Here is a 9,348-nt window from a genome sequence, read left to right as displayed (position 1 = left end):
CGCGGTTTAGGCGACATAAATCTTTCCGTCACCAATTTCGTCGTCATAATGATAACGAATATTATGTCTCTAAAATCACATTTCGTCGTGATTCTACTAAATAATTATTTTTAAATATTTTGATAATTATTAACATGTTTTTAAAATTCTTCTTCTCCCATGCATGTTTTTAAAATTCTAATGTTAGTATGCAATCACATTTATAAACAAAAACAATATTAAAACTAAAATAAATTATAATTTGTACTATAAAAGTAATACTACTTCATAGTTCAAAAAAATTGAATGTTGTACTTCATACAAAATTCATGCCTAAATGATAAGTGCTTATTTGTCTACATTTCCCCCCTTTCACTAAGTTATTTTGTTTATTTATCATTCCAAATTTCATGAGAATTAGTGCTTATTTGTGTTATTTTGCAAGGAGTATGAGTTGGAAAGCATTAGAAGCAAAGATGAGCATTTTCATGCATTTTGGTGGGCATTGGAGTCAAATGGAGGCCAAATATGAAGCTATGTAGATGGGTGCAACACTTCCAAGGGAGCCTAAGATTGGTATTTTCAATGGTCTTTGTCATTTAGACAAACCAAAACAAAAGAGAAGCAAAAGATCAATGTGTTGAAATTTCTGCACGTTGACATCTTAGTAATTGGACCATATCTCAGCCTAGAAATGTCCAAATTAAGTGATCTTTAAACCATTGGAAAGAAGACTTCAAGGGCTACAACTTTGCTAGAGATACAAATTTCGTAATTCTGAACGGAAAATGGTGAAAAACAGCCTAGAAGTCAAAGCAGCTGCACAGAGTTCGAAAATGCAATTTCTGGAGTGTTGGCAAACGGCCTGGGAAACGGCCGTGTACATGGGCGTTTGATTTATGCCGATTTACAGTGTGAAAATGCAGTTTTTGAAGAGGAGGCAAACGGCCACTGACACGGCCGTTTCCTAGGCCGTTTGGGACCTGCTCTGCTCACTATTTAAGCTCGTTTTGAGCATTTTGAACACGGTTTTGACCCATGGTTGAACCCTAAACACTCCCATTCACTCCCTTTCATATTTTTAGGTTATATTAGACTTAGATCTATGTATTTTAACACTTTTGGAGCTTGTAATCTTGGATTTGAAGCTTGGATTTCAAGATTCTTCCTCCCATTTCAATAGAGAAGTTTTCTTTCCTTTATCTCTTTTCTTTTGCAAGATTTATGTTTATTACTTGTGTTTTTGTGTTCTTTATGCTATTTAATCATGAGTAGTTAGTTTATGGGCTTGAGTTAGGGTTGTATTATCTATTTGGATGCTTAAGTTGTGATTATTGTGAAAAAGGGGAAGAACCCCAACCTAGGGTTCTTGAGTTTGAATTGGGTTTGTTTCTATCTTTCAATGATTAGTGGCCAATGATTGTTGTTTGTCTTTGGAAAGTCTTTCATCTCAATGGGAATTGGATGGGAGACTTGAGCCAACCCAATCTCAAACCCATTTTCTCTTCTATGGAAATAGGGGTAGATTTGGGGCTTAAATAGCTTTTGTTCTTCAAGAACTTAGGTTGATACACCATGGGAATGGGGCAACCTTTGTTCTAATCCTTGTGGAAACTTGGATTTATTAGTGCTAGCCTCTAGAACCTAGGTAAAATGTTCTTCCCCCAAACTTAAGTGTTAAAGCATCTAGATAGTAATTCCCCTAGCTTGAGTCCTATTTCTTTATTTTGCACTTATCTATTGTTTATATGTGTTTATTCTACCTTGTTATCATTTCTTTAGCTTCTTGTTGATTTCCTTGTGCTAGTGCCTAGTTTTGTGATTGCATATTGCGTGCCATAACCCCCAATCCTCAGCGGAACGACATTTCACACCCGTACACTCACCATCACTCATTTTTGCTACACATCACTAAACAAACATATAATAATCCATTAAAAAAATAAATATCAAGTTTAGTTCGGTTGCGATGAGAGTTATGATGAAGAGCCAGCTCTTTCACTGTCAATAGCATCTAATCTTTGATGAATAAGCATAGAAGTCTTCAAACTCTAGAGTTAATTCCCAAAATGGTCTTCTAACTATGGCATTTTCTTAATCTAGTGCATTGACTTTTAATTGCACCCAAAGTGGTCCCCGGACTATTCAATTTTAAGCCAATTTGGTCTCTGTTAGCTTTGACCTGAACATTGCGTTAAATAGAAGGGCAAAAAGGACAATTTATATTGTTTGTGGTTAAGACCTTTGACTCTCATTTTTCAACGCCTTCTGTCTCTCGTTTTCCTCTCTCGACGGCAGCTTCAAGAGACCGGCGACCATGGAGCTGCGACGGCGAATTTCTCGTTCCGGTGGTTTCAGGCAGCAGCAGCGTTTCCCTCCTCTCGTGAACGGCGACTGGTGTGCAGTGGTATTCCTCCTCTGTTTCCGATGAGCAGGACAGTAGCTACGGTAAAGCTCTCCTCCGTCGACCTTGGTCCCGTCTTCCGACAAACTTGGTGACAGGCTGACAGCAGCAACCTTCTCCCCGGCAGTGAGACTCGGCGGCGAATGCTCGAACTTCCACGCTAGAATTGGGTGACTATTTAGATCACCGCTTACTATCTAGAGAGAGAGAGGGAGGAATTGCGGGAGAACCCGGGTTCAATTCTCACAAGAGACGATTCCCCTTGGGCCAGCTCTCGTGCCTCCTGGAGCGAACGTGGGTGGACCCCGGACCGTTAAACGGACGGAGAGAAAGACCCCGTAAATTTACCAAAAAAAGAGAGAGAGAGAGAGAGATAAAGAGAGAAATGGAGAGTTTACTGGAGGAGAAGAGAGGGGGAGAAACGGTGCTGCAAATGTCGCCGCCAGCGACGCCCGGAGGTGGTGTAGAAGAGGTGTACGACGAGGATTGCGCCACCGAAGATCAGCTCGTCACCCTATGGAGTACCTCTGTTGCTAGGTACTACTCACTTTCAACTTCTATTTTATCTTTTTCCCCCAATTTTTGCTAAATTAATCCGTACTCCGTAGTAGTTACTGTGCTTGCTCTGAACTGTTTTGTGTGCGTATATACATATATATTATTTTAAATTGTGATATGATCCTGAAAGTTAGCTTGAAATTTGGGGCATTTAATTTAAGTACAGACATAGCATTAAGCTAAAATTTCAGTTGGAGATGAGGAGATCTTTGCAAATATGCGTACAAAAAAAATGGAAAGAAGTTTGTACTTCGCTGCGTGCAAGTTTGTTTTATGTTGGAGATCTTTGAAAATGAAAATGAATTACACAATGGCTAGTAGTAATAGTCTCTGGCGATGGTGCAGATTCCGGTGATTTCACCGGCGAGCGAGTTCAGAGCTTTTCAACAACACTAAAGAAGCTTTAAAATGGAGACCAACACTCGAATTACCCATTTTACCCCTCATTTTAACACCCATTTAACGCCAAATCTAACAGATGACTTTTTTGGCTTAAAATTGAATAGTCTGGGGACCACTTTGGGTGCAATTAAAAGTCAAGGCACTAAATTAAGAAAAGGTTATAGTCGGAGGACCATTTTGGGAATTAACTCTTCAAAAAATTGAATGTTGTACTTGATACCAAATTCATGCCTAAACAAACATATAATAATCCATTAAAAAAATAAGAGTTAATACCAGCCAAGGTCCTCCGAGTTTAGTGGTTTCGCGACCTATAGTCCTAAACTTTCAAATCGACCCTCCGTGATCATCCAAGTTTCAAAATTGACCTACCGTAGTCCTTCCGTTAAAAATTTTTGTCTCAACCGTGAAATGTAAGGGCATAATAGTCTTTTCATTTATTATCTTCGGCGAAGCTACAATAAGGTCAACTCTCTCGGCTATTTAGTTCCCTTCCCCAACAAAGTCTTGTCCGGCGACTTGCAGAAGCTTGTCGGCATCACTGCAGGGCTATGCATTTTGATCAAGCACAAGGAGGAGAAGGGTGGGAATTGTTATGAGGCCATTTTCAGCTTCTAATTTGGGGATTAAGGCCGCATCACCGTTCAGGGGCCCTACCTCACCTACAATGAGTATTATCTCACCATTACCGGCGATTCCGACATTTTTGAAGGGGTTACCGGGCATGTGAAGCTCCCACAGCTCGTCTATCCATTTAATATGAGAGTTTTGAGTGTGGATGCGGATTCGACTGCGTGAATTCACTCAAATCTGAAACTACCCCTTGATGCCAGGCTCAATCTCAAATTCGCTCAAATTTGAAACTACCCCCCCGCTGCCAAGCTCAATCTCTATTCGCTCAAATCTGAAACATACTCTGGCAACTAGTTAAACGCCGGGGTGACGCCGAGGTTCCGCCAATACACGCCGATGTACGACCCGCAGTAGTGTAGCATTAGCCTCAGCGACTCCCCTGCCTTGGGATAATACAAGCAGTAGGAGTTGCCACCGCGTAGGGTGGAGGGGCACTCCGGCAAGTGGCAACACAGGACGCCGGCTTCTGCTCCATGATCACCTTCTTGCTGCTGAAGTGGGTGCTCGTCAAAATCCTCGTCGCCCTCATCATAATCCATCTTTGAAATAGATTCTTTACTATTTAGCTTTTATCTTCCTGTTTAACTATCTGTAAATAATATCAAGCTTATACGCCAGTAATCTCTTTCTTTATTTGCTTATTTCTAAAATTTCTGCTTGTGGTTAAAGATTGGGGGTTGTGAATTGGGTTAGGATTGTGTGATAATGGATGCCTTCTGATGGGTTTTGCATAAAGCTTGAATCTTTGTTGTGGGGGGAGCTTTTCGTCTTACAAGAATACCTTGTGTGTGCCTGTGGGGGTTTAATCCTAGAATTGGCCTAAATTTTGAATAATCTGTTGAGCAATAGAAAAATTAGCCAAGTTGGTTGATTTTTGCTTGTTGTCTTTTAGTTGAAGCAAGGGATTCAAACAATGGATCAGAGTGTTTTCTAGCATAAATTAGGTCTATAAAGCTCAAAGATTTGGGTGTTGTGAGCAATATTCTGTGAAGATGGTGGAATCAATTGCTGCTACTTCTCTTTTGAGGCACCTTTCAGTTTATGGAGGGTTTAAATGCAAGGATGGTCCAAACAGAAGGAGGAAATTCGATATATGCTGCCTGCCATCTTCAGAGTTTCTTGGTCGAAAACTTGTCTGCGACATCCGAAGAATGAGGGAAAATCACCTTTTTGCCGGCGACATCAGAATCACCTTTTTGCCGGCGACATCAGAAGAAAGAGCAGGCGATATCAGAAGTTCTTTGCCGGCGACGTGAGGTGATAATAGTCTTTTAATTTCTGGAGTAAAATGAATTGTTTTTGATAGATAATATATGAAAAGACTATTATGCCCTTACATTTCACGGTTGAGACAGAAATTTTTAACGGAAGGACTACGGTAGGTCAATTTTGAAACTCGGAGGATCACGGAGGGTCGATTTGAAAGTTTAGGACTATAGGTCGCGAAACCACTAAACTCGGAGGACATTGGCTGGTATTAACTCAAAAAATAAATGTCAAGTTTAGTTCGGTTGCGATGAGAGTTATGATGAAGAGCCAGCTCTTTCACTGTCAATAGCATCTAATCTGAATCTAATATTTCATCTTTGCAGAATTAACATGGTCGGATGGATGCAATGTTGATGTGAATAAATCAACTTACCAATAACCTCCCCACACCTAATTGTATATTTCTGAGCATTGTATGGTGCGTTTATGTATACCAATGGTACGTTTTTTGTGATGCGTACCTAATGGTGCATTTTTAGGTGTATTTGTGCTTTTTGTTGGTTGTGTGTTTCCTAACACTATCGGTGCATATTTGCATAACTATTGGTGCGGTCGCACTGGCCGCATGTTAAGGCGCGGGCACATCTTAACTAAAGTCTATATATAATAGGTTATTAGGTTCAAATGCGATCATGTTCTCCCTTGCAGTTGTGCGGACATATCAGATGGATGGAAATCAATCAAGAGAAGAAAATAAGCGATGGCAATTTTGTAATTTTGTCAACCATGTATGTTTTAGTGGTGCATAAAATGCCGGTGTGTGGTGCACTTATGAATGCACTGTGGTACATTACATGATGCTATGTGATGCACCACCAAGTGACTGAAAATCAATCAAAAGGAAAAAATGCAGTGGCATTTAAGTAATTTTGTGCACCATGTATATTTCGTTGGTGCACTTAATGCTGATGTGTGATGCATTTATGAGTGTTATGTGGTGCATTTATGAGTGTTCTGTGGTACACCACCAAAAAGAAAAAAAACGTTGTGTGCTCAATAGACCCGTCGCGTAATACCATTGGACAAACAGGTCTATTGAACCCGTCGACGGGTAATTTGATGCCCTCATTGAAGGCTAAGTGCACTATAGATCAAGAGCACCATGTATCATTTAAAAGTGCACCACAAAGCACTTATAAATGTACAACACACTAGCATTCATAAGTGCACAATACACTAGCATGTAATGCACCGCCGAAATATATATGTTGCAAGAAATTACAGAATTGCCACCGCGTATTTCTCATCTTCATTGATTTCCATCCTTTTGATCTCAGCTCATCTTACGACTCTAACATGTCCGCATGACCGCACGGGAGAGGAGAGCTGCACCAGAGCATAGACCTATTAAATACACACACACACACACACACACACACACACACACCTTAAACTAGAAAGTGACACACCTTAAGTAACATACGCACCTTAAGTTATAATTTTATGCACCTTAAGTTCTAAAATACGCACTTTAAGAGTTAAGTTGATACACCTTAAACTAGAAAGTGACACACCTTAAACTTTAAACATACGCATCTTAAGCTATAAACTTACGCACCTTAAGTTTTAAACATACGTACCTTAACAGCGTGTTTGGTTTGTGGAATAGGTCGGGAAATGGAAATGGAATACTATTTCCAGGAATATACCTATTCCATTGTTTGGTTCGTCATTCTATTCGTAGGAATAGCATTCTCGGGAATGAGCTAATCCCTTTGCAGGAGGAATAGCCGTTCCTAGGGAATCCCCTAGTATTAACTATTTCCAAGTATTTGGGAATAACTTTTATACTATAATACCGGAAATGCCCTTTTGTATTATATTATAATTCTTAATATATATATATATATATATATATATATATATATATATATATATATATATATATATATTAAAAATGTATGTAATAATAATAATAATATATTTTTATTAATCTAAGTTATGAGTTGATTTTCAAAAAATAATAATAATACATTTTTATATAGAGGTATTTATGTCTTTTAAACACATTTCATTTCTATTCCTTAAACTAACCAAACATTGAAATTACATTCCTAAAGTCTATTCCTTTGGCGAATCAAACAATAGAATACAATTCTTATTCTATTCCTTACCTATTTCATTACCTATGAAATACTATTTCTATTCCCTTAAAATTCATTCCGTGAACCAAACATTCTATAAGAGTTAAACCGAAGCACCTTAAACTTTAAACATACACTTCTTAAGCTATAAAATTATGCACCTTAAATTTAGATTTACACACCTTAAGTTGTAACCTTACGCACCTAATGTTATAAATTTATGCACCTTAAGCTATAAACTTACGTACATTAAGCCGTGACCTTACGTAAAATGACCATAATGCCACTACATTTTTTAAATTGTTCTTCATTTTAGACGATTGATTTTGACAAAATCAAAAGTTGTGATTAATCCGCACATTTTACGCGGGAGAAGATTCGCACCTGATCCATTTTCTATATATACTAGTTTTATACGCGCATTGCGCGAATTGGTTAATGCCCAATGTTTATATTTAAATAAATATTTAAAAGTATATCAATGTAAGATTATATAGGAGAAGTTTATACATGAGTAATTGAATGTCGAATTTTTTTATTTAAATATCTAACTCAAAGTATATGAATCCAAGAGAATATAGAAAATTCATTATAATTATTACTAAAATAAATGTTTGCAACCTTGTAAAATCGATAGTCTAAATAAATACTACTTTTAATTTGAATTTTTCTAAGTGTTCTTAATTCTCTTTTGAGTAACATTGTCGTTGTTTTCTACCAATTTTCTAAGTGTTCTTAATTCTCTTTTGAGTAACAACGTCATACAATGAAATTATGATATAGGAGCTATGGACTTTCCTTTAGGTGTTCTGCTTGGGGTTCATTTGGTTCAACCATTATTGTTGAATGAGTTATTGTGGATAAAGAAATCCCTAGTTTAAGAAAAAAGGTTAAATAAATTAATAAAAATTTGAAAATTTGAAATATTATGTATACCAAAGATATTAAAATGTAGCTTCTTGCTTCAATTTGCTGGGTAATGTGTTATTTGAGTACTTTCATTGTCAACAAATCCCTCAAGTAGTTAATATGATTGGTTTCAAACTATTCTTTTTTATTTTTTTTCATGGTATTAAAGAAATACATATGTATCATTTTTTGGTGTAGCTACTAATTTATTTAATTCAATAAGAGTAAAATAAAGTGGTTCCACTTCAATTTGTTGGATTATTTGAGTACTATCTTTGTCAACCAATCCCCAAGTAGTTAATATAATTAGCTTCAAATTATTTTAATTTTTATCATATTATTAATAAAATACTTGGTAAATAAATATATAACATTATTTTGTACTATAACTTTGATATTTAATTACAAGATATTGTAAAAATAAGATAATGGACAATGTAATGGATATCAATTGATAAATTTGAATGTAAAGAATCTTTGCATGAGAGAAAATAAAGACAATATAACTAATGAAATTATTTCTCTTATTTAATTTAATTTTTTGATAATGAATAATTTTTTCAAATAAAGGTATTGTAGACATATAATTCTAAATTAAAGAAATACATATATATCATTTTTTGTTGTAGCTACTAATTTATTTATAATTTAATAAGAGTAAATAGAGTGAGAAACTTAATTATGTCAAATTTGATTGAGATGGGGTTCGAACCTAACATCTTTCTTATAGAAATTAATGGGTAAGTTAAAAGTTAACAGAATATTAAAGGACAAGAGAATATTTAACGGAAAACTTAACGGATAATCATAAAAGTAATGTTAAATTAGGTAATCTCTATTAATAATATTAATCTGAATTATCTTAACTATCTATTTGATTAAAGAATTCATCTGGATCATCCATTTGATTAAATAATTTGACAGACATTTTTTCTACCCATTTTAAGCCTAACTCTCTTTGGCTCTTATTAGTATAGTAGATATTGTCAAATAACAATAGCAAACTCAAGTAGAGTAGTGCAGTAATCGTGAGGCGTGAGCTAGCTTGTTGGTAGATAAATAAATAAATTTAAAATAATATTTCTTTAGTTGCAAGCAGAAGTCAGCGCA

The 9,348-nt window shown here is 36.2% G+C and overlaps 1 long non-coding RNA gene across 1 annotated transcript; it reads left to right on the top strand.

The window, feature by feature from the left end:
* Positions 1-3,862: 3,862 nt before the first annotated feature.
* Positions 3,863-5,717, top strand: LOC116002044. Its single transcript, XR_004094360.1, has 2 exons — positions 3,863-5,450; positions 5,569-5,717. It is a non-coding gene; the product is annotated as an uncharacterized LOC116002044 (long non-coding RNA).
* Positions 5,718-9,348: the final 3,631 nt, after the last annotated feature.

Source organism: Ipomoea triloba, chromosome 13 (assembly GCF_003576645.1).
Source record: "Ipomoea triloba cultivar NCNSP0323 chromosome 13, ASM357664v1".
NCBI classification, from domain to species: domain Eukaryota; kingdom Viridiplantae; phylum Streptophyta; class Magnoliopsida; order Solanales; family Convolvulaceae; genus Ipomoea; species Ipomoea triloba.
Note: the sequence above shows the minus strand (reverse complement) of the source record. Positions and strands in the feature narration are given on the sequence as shown.